General features: G+C 40.1%; 1 protein-coding gene across 15 annotated transcripts in view; it reads left to right on the top strand.

Moving 5' to 3' along the window:
• The window catches only part of ESRRG (estrogen related receptor gamma), a 621,316-nt gene that overhangs the window by 446,874 nt on the left and 159,485 nt on the right, over positions 1-14,957 (top strand). The window lies entirely within an intron of this gene.

Raw genomic sequence — 14,957 nt, 5'->3', positions numbered from 1 at the left:
GTTACTAAAAAGCAAGTTTTGAAGGCTGTGAGGCAGGTTGTGAGCAGTGGCAGGGTGGGGTCTCAGGGCCTGGGACAGAACGTTTTTTCTTTACTGATAAAGGGCAGTGGTTCATTTATCTGATATTCTACTTGATAAACTTAGATAATGTCTTAGATGTGATAAAGGACACCACATTGCCTTAATTCACTTTCTTTTGAAGTTGTTGATAGTGGGATTCAACAATTTGAAGGCCTAGTCCTTGGAGCCCACTTAGACAATTTTGCAAAGTTTCAAGTAAAAGCAAAATTAGGTAAAAGATGCTGGCAAAGTATTGTGGTTGACACGAAAAGTAAATATGTAAAGAAAGAAATATGTAAAGAAAGGATGCTTAAATATTTCTTTCTTTATTTATTAATATTTATTTTCTTTTTATTGTGGTAAAAATAACACAACATAAAACACACATACCAAAATGTGCACATAACATAAACACAGAGCATAAAAATTTCCATCTTAACTGTTTTTAAGTGTACAGTATAGTAGTGTTAACTATATGCACATCATTAGGCCACAATCTTTAAACCTTTTTTATCTTGCAAAACTGAAACTCGACGCCCCAAGTAACTCTCCATTTCCCCCTCCTCCAGCCTCTGGGAACCATTTTGTACTTTTCCTGAGTTTGACCACTTCTCTCTCCCATATTCGAATCATGTCGTATTTGTCTTTCTGTGATTGGCTTATTTCAGTTAGCGAAATGTCGTCAGGTTATCCATGTTGTAGTATGTGGTAGGAGTTCCTTCTTCTTTAAGCTGAATCCTATCTCGTTCGAAGTCTCTACCACACTTGCTTTCTCCATTCATCCATCAAAAGACAATGGGTTGTTGCTGCTTCTTGGCTGTTAGGAGTAATGCTGTCGTGAACACGGGTGTAGAAACAGCTCTTTGAGATCCTGCTTTCCACTTCCAGGAGTGGGATTGCTAAATCATATGGTGATTCTGCTTTTAATTTCTTGAGGAGCCTTCATACCGACTGGCTTTCCATAATGGCGGCATCATTTGACGTTCCCAGTGACGGTGCACAGTGGTTTCAGTTTCCCTGTGTCCTTTTGGGTACTTGTTATTTCCTCCTTGTTTTCTTTTGTCTTCTTTTGAGGGTGGCCATCCTGATGAATGTGAGAGGAATGTTTAAACATTTTTGAGGGGTTTCAGATAGCTCCCTGAATGTGAAGTTCTAATCTTTTACCTCCTTAGGCTGCCTGTAAATAATTACATATGTGGACAATGTAAATAGTTGTTTTCAGCCTTTGGAGTTGCATGCAGGGCCTTTACCAATAATAATAGATGAAGGATTCATTAGTTTGTCATAATAATAATGACTCTGTCAGTTTTTGCAATGTGCCTCACATTGTTCTAAGTGATTTACGTTGATTGTTCTATTTAATTCTTCCATTATCCCAAGGAAGTCGATGCTACTATTATAGTATTCTTACAGTATCTATTTGTATATGTGGAACTTGAGGCACCGAGAAGTAATGGCCCAAACACAACTGGGTGTCAGACAGCCTGAACCCAGAGTCTGTACCCTGCCTTGCATATTTTTTTTTAAGCTTTTAAGGCATTGAATAATTTTAGACTGAATTTTTCTTGAGAGATTTTAGTCCATGGGCAAAATTTTCCATTAAGTTGATAAAATAAAATAAAAATGGGGAATTAAGAATATTCCAAAAGTTATGATTAGATAATATGAAAGGCTTTTTAAAAAGGAGACAGTCAGAAGTAAGCCTTAAAAAGAACTGGTTTTTTTTTTTTTTTTAATTCATTTTTAGAATCCGCCCCCCCTCCCATAGATGAAGTATGAGAGTAGAGCTCTTCGGTACCATTGTATCGGTCTTCTACCTCAGTTCCCTGGATTTTTATCTTCCGACACTCATTTCGCTGCTGGATTTTTAACATTGTTAGTTTTAGGTTGATCCCAAAAATGTACCTCCACACTCACCACTGGTAACACCTCCCTGACTCTTTAATTCTTAATTTTAGAAGGAACGAAGCTTATTTATTCTCTTGGTTTGATGTGACGGTGATTGTCCTCTTGTATAAACTTTGTGACTGCAACAGAGGGCAACTCTTTTTTTATTACGATGAGTACTGGTCAGAAGAAGGGGAGTGGGATTATCTGAATAGATCTGTTTTTTTTTTAAAGATTTTTATTTATTTATTTGATAGACGGAGATCACAAGTAGGCAGAGAGGCAGGCAGAGAGAGGGGGGAAGCAGGCTCCCTGCTGAGCCTGATGTTGGGCTCAATCCCAGGACCCTGAGATCATGACCTGAGCTGAAGGCAGAGGCTTTCACCCACTGAGCCACCCAGGCGCCCTTAGATCTGTATTTTTAAAGAAAAAACTATATTCTTTGGGATTAAATCTTGTTTTATTTTGGTTTGAACAAACTTAATGAGACAACTGTATTCTAATATACTTTTTAAGAAAGGCATAGCTCAGGGGCACCTGGGTGGCTCCGTCGGTTAAGCATCTGACTCTTGATTTCCGCTCAGGTAGTGATCTCAGGGTTGTGAGATCGAGCCCCACGTCGTCACCCTGCTGGGTGTGAAGCCGGCTGGAGATTCTCTCGCTCTCCCTTTTCCCCTCCCCCAATAAACAAATACATAAATAAACAAATGCCTAAATAATAAAGAAATAAATAGGCACCGCCGAGTAATAATACAAAAAGAAAAGAGGAGGATTTCATACACAGAAATTTTTGATTAATTTAGAATTTAGAGCCGGAAATGGGAACATTCCTTGACAGTGAATCGGAAAGCAGAGCCGAGTCTCCATTCTGATATCCATTTTTCAGTGCAAACTATTAACATAGTTTTCATTTGAAGAAGATCAGAGGCAAGTACAAGAATCTTCAAAGGAATGAATCTAGCGGAGATTTTGTCCTTGGCTGCACCTTTTCTTTTCCTTTTGCCTCCAAAGCATCTTCAGTACTCCCAAGGCACCTCCTCGCTTCTGGAACACCCTCACTGTCCCCCAGAGGCTTCCGATTATGTTTTATATGGAGAACCATTTCAGATGTTACAGATATTTAAAGTGAAAGCCCTCCAACGCCTTCTTCCATTTGTTCTTCTGGGATGTTACCAATTTGCTAAGATTTCTTTTGTAATGTCTGCACCTAACTTGTAGGAAGCTACTTTACAGGATTGGAAGGAAGAAAGGAAATAATGGGAAAGACTGTGAAGTGTTTTGTAGCATCGCAGCCTTTCGTCCTTATGTTTTTAGACCAGAGCTCTGTAAACCAAGGCCCAGTGCCAGAATCATTTTGCTAAAGAAAGTTCTATTGGAACACAATCACCACGCCCTTTCTTGTGTTGTCAAATGGCTGCTTTTATACCTCTGTGGGATTGCTGGGAGTCACAGTAGAGACTGAATGACCTTCGAAGCTGGAATATTTACCTATGTGAACCTAACTGGTTCACCTCTGCTGTTCCGTGAAGGAGTAAGAGCTGAGCGGGTATCCCGTTGGAGGAGGCGCTGCCTGACCCACCTCTCCTGGCCCAGCAGCACACAGGAGACCTCCACTCTCCCCTGTTACGTTTTTCCTTATGCTCGTCCTCCCTGAGGACATGCCAGGCACTTCCCTGCAGTCCCTATCATACCAGACGGTCAAGTGCACGGGTTTCGTTTCAGAGAGGAAAACCTTTAGGCACAAATGCTACCTGTTGGGAGTTTTCGTGGTTCTTATCTGGGTGTTCCTTGTTTTCCTCCGTTCCCAGTCAGCAGCCCCGTTTGAGCTCCCTGACCCTTGGGGTAATTAGTGGTTATGGTCTTTTGAATATCTGTTTGCTCGTAATTCTTATAATGTGCCTGTGATGTGGACATGAAGTCTATGCCTTTCGGCTTCCTTGTAGCAGGCGGGAAGAAATTCTCTGCCTCGCATTTCCTCCCCTCTGCCCTGAGCACTGGCTCCTCCACTTACAGGACTCCCTGAGCTCTTCTGCTTCCAGAACCCCCTTCCTGAGTGTAATCGTAATGTTGTAATTCTTGCTGGGAATCAGTGTTCTTCTGTGTCAGGCGCTCTGCTCAGCCTCTTGAAATCTGTCTTGAAATCTTGAAATCTCGTTTGATTTTCACAGCCATGCCATAAAGATAAATGGGTGCAGCCATTACCATGTCATTCCTGAAGAAGGTAACTTCAAAAAGCTTGCTCTGACTCCTACAGAAAATTGTTGAACCAGCACTTGAATCCAGTTCGACTCCTGTCTTACCATCATTGTTCTAGTGCTTCGTACAGTTGAAGTACAGAGCAGGTACCGTCACAGTGTCCCACAGGATTTCCCCAAATCTGTACCAGTGTTGGAGGACGCAGATAGATACTGTTGAATACACCAACTTGATCTTGAAAGAAGGAAGTCTCTCATACCGGTATCTCATTTCTAACAAAGTTCTTGGCACATCGATGGTGTTCGAGAACAGAAGCATTGAAGACAATATTAGAAAAAGATGTGCTTGCTTTCACTTGTGGAATGTACAAGGACCACTTCAGGATTGCTCTGAAGTCGTAATTGTATTTAAGAGTCAGGTGCTTTTGGAGCATCTGGCTGGCTCCGTTGGAAGAACAAGTGACTCTTGATCTCAGGGTCATGAGTTTTATTGAGCCTCACCTTGGGTGTGATTATTTAAAAAAATTAAAAAACTTAAAGAAGGGACAGGTGCTTTGTCACATAGGATACGATCCTAATGCCTTTATACTTGTCATATGGACTGCTTGTAGCATTTGAGAACTGCCACTGTCTAACGTGCATTTCTTTTTTTTTTAAATTTTATTTATTTATTTTTATTTCTTTTCAGCGTAACAGTATTCATTGTTTTTGCACCACACCCAGTGCTCCATGCAATCCGTGCCCTAATACCCACCACCTGGCTCCCCCAACCTCTCACCCCCCGCCCCTCAGGTTCAAAACCCTCAGGTTGTTTTTCAGAGTCCATAGTCTCTCATGGTTCACCTCCCTTCCAATTTCCCTCAGCTCCCTTCTCCTCTCCATCTTTGTTAACTTTTCTCTTTCTTGGTTTTAGTCCTATGTGTTTCTGTTTTTAAGATTTTATTTATTTATTTGACAGACAGAGATCACAAGTAGGCAGAGAGGCAGGCAGAGAGAGAGGAAGGGAAGCAGCTCCCTGCTGAGCAGAGAGCCCGACTCGGGGCTCTATCCTAGGATCCTGAGATCATGACCTGAGCTGAAGGCAGACACCTCAATGCACTGACCCACCCAGATGCCCCTTAGTCCTATGTGTTAAACAGATAAGGAAACTCATCAAAGTTGTTTCAAATATGTAGGTAGAGAAAGAACATGTACAAGTTGATGTTGAATACCAACCCTAGCATGTAGGCTCAAGTAGAACATCTTTCTTGTGTCAGGGGTATTCTTTGAGCTTTTTTATAAATACTCCTGTGACACCATCCCTCCTCTCTTGGAGCTTAAAAACAGAGATGTTGTGGCTGTCCATATCACATAGGATCTGCAGAAGACCTAGTTGCCCTTTCCAAGAAGATGTCATCACATCAAAGCGAAAAAATATTGAATTTCTCGTTACCCTGGATGAGAGACATTTGTATTCTCCATCATCTTCTCAGTGAGTGTGTTTTTATTATATGCTTACTCCCTTCTTTAATGCATTTCAGACCACACCCTGCCGAATATGGATTCCTTTTTTCTCCTATCATGAACAATAGCCTTATTGTGGGATCTTTAAAATACATTGTTTACAACCTGACACCTGTTGCTTTGGTGACATGGTCTGTTTGGTTTCTGTGGAATTAAACTGGCCACAAACCATAGTGGTACAGAGACAAGTTGAGGGATTTCTTTTTGAGGTGTTGAGAGATTCCATTCCCCAAAAGCAACCCTATCCTGTACCACAGCTGCCCTTGTACCGTAAGTCTGACAACAGCAAAAGACAATGCCAAGACCCACGCTTACCTGACCGCTCCAAGGCATCAAGATTTCCTTTCCAACCAGCAACAATAGCAACAATGACAGCTACACAAAGCACCTGCTCAGAAGATAGGAATTTCAATTTTTTAATTTCTATTCCAAACAGCACTCAGTAGATTACTTTTGAAAGACTGGAGTCCAGCAGCATTGCATCATAGTTAAGAGCACGGACGTTGGATCCAGAGTGCCTGGGTTCACATTCTGGCTCAGGCACATGTTAGTTATGTGATTCTGCGTATGTTACTTCTTGCCTCAGTGCCTTGATTCTCTCATCTGCCAAATGGGTTTCATATCTGTAAAACACATAAAGTAGTGCCTCGCACTTAGTGTTAATTAGAGGCATTGATATGAAATTTTAATGGGTGCATCTAGGGACCATTGGACTGGATGTCGGGATATTTGAGTTTGAGTTCTTTTATTTTTTATTTTTTTTAAGATTTTATTTTTTTTTTAATCTGAGAGAGAAAGAGAGCAAGAGCAGCGCGGGGAGGGGCAGAGGAAGAGGGAGAAGCAGTCCCCCCACTGAGCAGGGAACCCAGATGCAGGGCTTATTTCAGGACCCCTAGATCACAACCCACGTCAAAGGCAGATGCTAAACTGACTGAGCCACCCAGATGCCCCAATGTTTGAGTTTTAGTCTTTTTTTTTTTCCTTTTTTTGCAATTAACTCATCCATATCTTTGTAAGGAAGTTCCAGCGATCATAGGTTAATCAGTACATATTTACATGTCTGTGATATTTATAAACAAGGAGGCTGAACCAACTGGAAATTAGGTTTTTCTCAAAGTCTAATATCCTTTAGGTTTGTATTGCTTAATACCCAATGATATGTTGTCGGTAGATTCCTCTCAGTTTTATTCTCTCTCATTCACTATACGTAGCTTTTTTTGGTGAATAATTTGGGGCTAAATATTAGAATGAGGGAACGAGGAATAGGATCACTAAAAATCAAGTTGACAGGTCATGAGTGGCTTCCTGTGGGTCATTGACTTGACCACACCTTCTGTGGACACAAGGAATTCTGAGGGGTGTTAAGTTCCTATCCTCGAGGAATGTACAGTTGGAACAGGAAGAGGCTTATTCAGTAGACACAAACAAAGTATGTTGAATTCTAAGAGAAAGACCCACCTGCAGATGAGTGAGAGATGAATTAGTTACACCCATGAGGACTTGGCCTTGTGGGCTCTGGGCAAGCTTCGTTGAAAACACGACCAAGGAGGCACATGAAGCAGACCAGCAGGAACGATAATGCTGCTTTCTAGGAATTTGGAGTAATTCAGGGTACGTGTCAGAAAAGGGAGTAGACTTGAGATAGAGGTAGAAACTGACCTAAGACTGTGGGAAGGGATAAAGCCGAGGTGGGATTTGGAAGGGCTTGGCAAATCCTTGCCCTCGATTATAATCAGATTACGCCCAGTAAGACATAGTGGGAGCTCTGGTGGAGTGACAGGAAGTGCGTGCAAGGAGCTGTGGTTGATGTCTCAGAAATTCACTTCTTAGACAATTTTGTGCTTTAAAAAAAAAATGACTTCAGCTATTACCTTTCTTCCTTTCCTCCTAGTATCTATAAAATATAGCCATGTATAGTGGAATTGTTGGCAAGGCAAAATTTTCCTTCGGCTTCTCTGGGTGAATGGCACGTTCATTTTCACACTCTTGCATAAACTGAGGAAGGTTGTTTTGTAATATTCCCAAACTCAGGTTTAGGTCTTAGAGTGAAGGTATTTAGTAATGGGTGACATCTTATAATGTCTCTCCGTTCTGTTTTCAGAAGGGTGAACAACATGACCTATGATTTCATTTTCTATAGTTCATGTAATTCATGTACAAAGTACACATAATTGTTCCTTTTTTATATTTTAGTAATCCTAGAGTAGTAAAGGTAAAGCAACTCGTTCAAGTTCACACGGCTAATGAATGGCAGAGCTCTAACTTGGACCTTCACCTACCATTTCTCTTCTCTTTCTCTCCTCCTCTGCCTTTACTCATTCATTTCCAGGTGTCTTTCTAAACCCTATGCAAGTAGTATGTGAAGGAAGGACATGCAATGGGCATACAACATTTTTTTCCACCTTTCATTTGAGATGAATATGCATAGGGCCTAGTATTGACTCAACAGTTGTGGAATTAAGGCAATAAAGGAATGTCCATGTTTACAAATTTGAGGGAAACTAAGGTGTAGGATATGTTTTGTTTAACCTGGAAAAAAAAAAAGGCTGAATAATTTCACCTCCATTTTACAACACTGTTTTCCTGCCAGTCTATTTTTTATTCTTTAATTTTTTTTAAGAGAGAAAGAGAGAGAGAGAGAGCGAGGACATGAGTTGGTGGGGGAGGAAGAGGGAGAGAGAGAGAATCTTAAGCAGGTTCCATGGTCAGTGTGGAGCCTGATGTGGGGCTCAGTCTCACAACCCTGAGATCGTGACCTGAGCCAGAATGAAGAGTCAGCTGCTTAATGGACTGATCTACCTAGATGCCTCACCTGCTAATCTATTTTTAGTTTAATTCAAAGGTCAGTACAATCTTGTGGTTAGATATATCATCGAGAGAGATGGTTGGTACCTACTATAAGCTCAGTGGCTCACCCAGTACACATCCCTGGATGATGAAACCAGAGCATATGGTCTTGGTCTCCAGTCCAAGTAGCCAGTCCACAGTCTCCAGTAGACAGTGCTCGGACTTTATGAGCCTGCCTGCTTGTAGGTTTCCTTCTGTTCTTTTCACGCTTAAAGACAAGTCGACGTCTCTTTGCATGTGGGAACTAAGCCTGAGCCTCATTGCGATACTATAGAATCGCAATACTATATAGTATTGCAATACTATTACGGCTCTTGTATACTCTGTGATTCTCTGAATTTAATCCTATAGAACATGAAAGAACCAAAGATCAAAAAGACTTGCTATACCCTATCTTCCATCTCATATTTTTAGAAGGTAGAAGGGCAGCAGAAAGGCAAAGAACATTTGACTCTAGCCTCATCCTGTGTGTGAAATTGCTTTGCTAAGAGGTGGATGTGACCGTGAGCTGGCAGTGACGCTCCTTTCCTCCTACCTCAGGACGCCACAGGCTCCATGTCACAGGGGACTTGCCTCCCCTTTGGGGGCCTGACTCCACCACTCCTTCTCATACTTTTGGGCATCCTCTTTTAGAGCTTGAGGCAGGTTCTCAAAATGTCACCAGTGATCGGAGATCTTTGAAATTTGAAGGTAAATGTGAAATTTAATAATGGAAGACCTCATTTGGCCTCATGTCTTGTGATAAAGAAGGTGGTCAGATGTTTTAAGGGATTATGATTGAAATGTATTTGGACTGTACCCCCTTTTATAAAGTGACTCTAGTGACAGGTTTTAAAGGGAGCTTCAAAAAGTATCAGAGCAATCCCTTGGGAACAGGTTTTAGTGTCCTTAGGTAACTTATTTTGAAGTCTAACTTGGGATTCTTTGTAAAAACTTAAAAAGTCTGTCCCTTGATGGGACTATGACTTTTTTGCTAGAGATATATAATCAGTTTTTGTTCCATATTACAGAATCCCAGTTAAAGAGACAATTTCAATTTCAGATAGAATGGGCAGAAAGTAATAAGGAAAAAACTAGCATTAATAACAAGACAGAGAAAAACAAAAACAAAAACAAACACAAACAAGAAAGAGAAAGGAGTGAAAGGGAAGTTGTATCGCTGTATGGAAAAACCTTTACTACGAAACAGTAGTGGGTTTTCTTTCTTTTTCTTATATTTTTGATCATTTAAAGCAAAAATACTACAGGTTATTGGCTGCATGTTTTTAACGCTCTGTAATTGTGTACCGAGCCAAATGCCATTATTTTAAAATCACTTAATGTTGGAAAACAATTGGATAAACCCCACTTGGAGTGCCCTGTGGGTCATCTCAAGCCATTTGGTTCTGTTAACAAAATTAAAACAATTGGGGGAAATATACAAATGCTTTCAAATGGGTTTTACAATTATGATGTCTGTATGAGTGAAAAGGAGGACGACTCTTAGGCACGACATAAAGCCAAACGCATCATTCCCATGTATGAGTGATGTGCGTTGGGAGTAAGGATTTGACATATATTTTTATTTTGAGATGCCATGCTAATTTACATCATTCAGCCCTTTTACTGCCAAACTGTAAAAGTCCATTAAGTGACTGAAAGGAATATACAAATTATCCACTGGCACTGCAGGCTGGAACTTCACATACACCCTGTTATTCCCTCCCCGGCTAGCTGCAAGATTCTATTAAGCGGTAAGTGAGAAAATTATATTGCCTACAAACTAATTGTACAAAAGAGTCTGAAAGAAGTAATCAGAGCCCAAGACTTTCTGAAAAGCTGCCAGGAGATATTATAAATTGCTCCGTCATTCTTGTCAGCCTGCTTTAAAAACCCAGAGTTTTCCTGTTCATCTGGTTCCTTCTGCAACAGAGCTCGCTTCCCCAGCTCTTGACAAAACTGGGAAGATTCCAGTCCTGTCCTCAGTAGCTGCCTAATTCAGTCCCTGGTGCCGTCTAACCAATGTGTCCCAGGAAATCGCAAGCTGTGACCCAAGAAAACTCCATGTGTGAAATGAGGATCCTTGGCTTATGAACAATAACTTCTGTATCCTCCTGATGGACTGTCCAGTGTTCACATTTCAGGTGCCCACCGTTGCTATGGCTGTTGTGTAGTTTCCACTTTTCGTGAATCTAAGAAAAACAAGGGCCCCGTAGAGATCAGGTGGTCTCCTGGGAGTCATGTCTTTGAGCCGGTACCAAAACAGATGTAACATTATTATCCAGGTGCTTGGGGCCGCACATTTTTAGGATAAAATGGTTATTTTGTTGTTGTTGTTGTTGCATAGAAAAAGCACCAGGGAAGATAGTTCAAGGGCAGAATCTGTGTAGACTCTAACGGGGATCAAACACTTTGTTGGGTTGGCGATCATAGCCAGCAACGATGAACTAAGTAACTCAATGGGAGGGCTTTGAAATGATAGAGGTTTTCCTCCAGCACATAAGTTCTTTAGAATAATGTTGATTTGTTTTTCAAGATATAAACCAGTGTTACTTAGTGAAATCAAGGTTATCACTCATGTATGTCAAAGCTAATTTATTGAAATTTGGCTGGAGGATACCTAATTCATCGTAAACAATTTCTATACACTTAAGCTGAAAATATATCATTTGTGAAAACATTCAAGGCCGCTATAATTTCCATCCATTCACAGTGAAATTTTTACAAAACATGTTTTGTTGCCTGTAGTTTTGGGAAGGTTCCTTACCTCAATGTAGTTACTTATTCATTTTTCACAACATAGTTCAGTCATTCCACTCCTAGATTGAAAATTCATTGACTTTACTTTTTTTATTATTTTAAAGATTTTATTTATTCCTTAGAGAGAGAGCAAGCACACAAGCAGGGGGAGAGACAAAGAGAGAGGGAGAAGCAGGTTCCTGCTGAGCTCTGAGCCCGACATAGGGCTCCATCCCAGGACCTGGAGATCATGACCTGAACCAAAGGCAGAGCTTAACCATCTGAGCCACCCAGGCACCCCTTGCTTGACTTTCTTAGGCATAATGTCTGCATTTGTGGGAATGCATATGTGTGTATGTGCGTGCTAGTTGTGAATCCAGAACCATTGCCCCCCACATTAAATTGTATTGTTCCTTGCTTACATGTCTTATCTCCTCTGTAAAACTGTGGACTTCTCTGAACCCAAGCACATGATCCACAATTCCAGGCTCCTGGATCAGCACCAAGGATCAAGGAATGAATAAGACAAAGGTTCTCCCTCAGGAGTTCATTCTGAGGCACTATTAAAAATTTCTCTGCCTTTATGTTTCCTTTTGTCATTGAAGAATTCTGGAATGTGATGGTTAGAAAGGAAACTAGGGTACTTCTTTGTATGTGATCTGAAGCTCTCAGGTGGTAATCGTACAATTTTCCTTCTGTTTTTTGAATTTAAAATCCTTATATAATCATTCTTAGACGAGTCATTCATAGATTTAGCTATTATCATTTCATCGCTCCTAAATATTTTCTCCAATGTGGCTCCAGTTCTGAGAACATCTACTTTGTAAGTAACATTAAGTACTGTAACAAGATAAAAATTAACCCTCTTAGTGCCCTCTGCCTGTTTTTTCATGTTTTAAAACATTTTCATGTTTTATTTTTCTTTTATTCTTATCCTATTCATATCAAGATGCACTTTATCTTCTTTAAAGTCTCTTACTTTTTTTTTTTTTTATTTTCACATTTTGCTCCCCAGAAGGCTTTGATTTTTTTGTTTTGTTTTGTTTTCCCTTCAATGATCTCTTTCTGTTTTACCTTGCATTTCCATTTTTGTCAAAGCTACTTTTCAAGGTTTTGAAAAATTAATTAGGCTTCCTAATACTTTTTTTTTTTTTTTCATTTGTGGAATTGTTTTCCTAGTGTTCTTAATATTGCTTCCTGATGGGACAGCTGGCTCCTTCACCTTGTGGACATTACTACATTATAGCATCATAATTGGTGTTCATAGCAATGACCTTGAGATATCAAGGAAATACAACTTTTTTTGAAGCATACAATTTTTATTTACTACCTTTTGGAGGAAGATTTTTCTACTATATAAGAAATGGTCCTTGCCTCTAGGATCTTACCATCTAATGGGTAATATGCTTGCAAAAAAGGTATGACAAGATCCAGTGTGTCTGTATGTGATGAGAGTACACAAAAAGATATGGAACCGAGAACTCATTTTCTGCTATGATGGTCTGAGAGGTTTTCATGAAAAATTTGGATGGAATTTGAGTTGAACAGTGAGCCTTGGAAGTAATTTTAAGAAGAAAAGAGGGGTAAAGATAGATCATTCTCAGAGGGAAGTCTGAAGGACACAGCAAAAAATGAATAAATTGACTTGGCTACCTCAGGAAGTTCATATAAGGTGATAATTGTAATATTGCTAGATAAGTAGATGGGTGTCATATTGGAGTGGCGATTTTGTTTGCTAATCTAATAGTCTGTATTTAATTCAATGGACCATAGAAGTAGTGATTTTTTTAAATTAAGGTTTTTTTGTTTGTTTGTTTTGTTTTTGATTTTTGTTTGTTTGTTTGTTTTTAAAATTAAGCTGTCCTCAGAAGAGGTACGCAGTCTGGACTCCAGGGGGAATGGAATGGAGGCACAAAATCCAGTTAGGAGATATCTGTTTAGTCCGGGTGTGAGTTTACACAGGCCTGATCCAGGTTCCTGTCAGAAGTGTGTTCTCATGGAGGCTGAGCATAGAATTTTCAGAGGAAGAGGAACCAGTCTGAAATGAAAGCTGATTTTTTTTGTGGGGTGGGAAGGAGATAGTGGGTCACCCTATCCAATGTTGGGTTAAAAATGTGGGTCATGCTTTAGTACTGGAAAGTAAGCAAAGTGAGGACTTCATACTGACTTTCCAGGCAAAAAGGGGCACGAAATGCTATTTGGAAGCCATTTTTTCCCCCTAACTAGTTATTGTTCATCTCTTAGTAAGAAAGCAAAGACTGAGTTTCTTTTTAAATAAGACTAGGAAGAGGTAAGTGGAGTGGAAAGTTCTGGTAGTAGAATACTAATTAACCCCTAGGAAATTACTAGCAACACTCCCTGGATGGGAAATACATTTTCAGTGATGGTTAAAGAAACTCAGCAGTGAAAAATGGTTCATCTAAAGTTCAACTCTAAATCCTTTTATTCTCAGCCATGACCCAGCCAGGCTGCTTCCCTTTGACTTATCCTTAATTTTTTGGGTATTAGTAACATCCCCGAAGAAGGTGATGGTGTGTGCCTCTGTTGATGCAATTAATAATTATCTTATTATTTAACCTCTTATGTTAAAAAATAGTTGCTTTTATTATTATACATGCCCTGAGTTAGAATGCTAAGTGAGCCAAATAATTTTGATAGGCTTATCTCAAGTTATAATGCACAGTTTTTTAAAAAACAGATATTTCAGTCATGCATACTTAACCAATTTGCAGTAGTTATAAGTGGTTAGGTATTACTTCCTGTTGGATTAGCAGTTGCTGAGTAGTTGAGTCTTGGTACAATCCTGCAATCCACTAATGTGATATTTAATGAGGAGACATCAGTCTGGAGAAAGGTAGTCAATATAAATCAGTGTTTACAAAGTGTGATTAACTCTGAAATATTTCATCAATGCTGTGGTCCCAGGCAGACTCTATGCTAATTACTAGAATCTGTGCATGTTTCAGGGGACTTAGACGGACCCTGAGTCTTGCAAACATGGAGCAGCAAAATTGCAATTATGCTCGGACCGTCTCTGATGACAATTTATGCATTTGGTGTGATGACCTCCCCCTTCCCAAGAGGGCAATAAACAGAATGCATTTTCATTAAGATACTAATGCACTTAATCACAAGGGGAAAGGGTTAGGAAGTAAGGAAAGACCTTCAAGCACTGTGTGACAGAGCTGATAGGGGAGAGAGGCTTTATTTTAAAGGCAGCTTCTTTACAAAGCTGTAGGCAGCCCTAGAGCACATCCCACACACTGTCATTGGCATTAATTGAGAAAGAATTTCAAGTTAAAGTTTGGATCTTCTTCTGGCTACATATGTATCGCTTCAGATGTGTACGTAGGGCCGTAAGTAACGTCAACTCTGACATTAAAAATACCGTTTCCTAGCAGTTTATTTTTGTTTATAATACTTCCTTGGAGCTTGGGTGTTTGGAATTCCTTATGCAAATGTAACAAACATGGTGATGACGACCAGTGTCCTCGTTGTCCTCCTGGTCCTCAATAAACGTTTACTCAGCAGAGAACTATGTTGTAAGGCCTGGGTAAGCGTGGCCAGGAGAACCACGTCATTAACGTCCCTGCCCTCTAGGAGCTTACTGTCGGGGGCCCAGATTAGCCTGCTGATCATTTTTCACAGCGGGGTTTATGCTGCTTAGTGTCACAAGGACAATAAGCCTGATACATTGGAAAATTAGTAACCAATAGAAATCCAGGGCTGATGATACAAGAGTATGAT

This window comes from Mustela nivalis (assembly GCF_964662115.1).
Source record: "Mustela nivalis genome assembly, chromosome: 16".
In the NCBI taxonomy this organism is placed as follows: domain Eukaryota; kingdom Metazoa; phylum Chordata; class Mammalia; order Carnivora; family Mustelidae; genus Mustela; species Mustela nivalis.
This window is presented reverse-complemented; position numbering and strand designations above follow the sequence as displayed.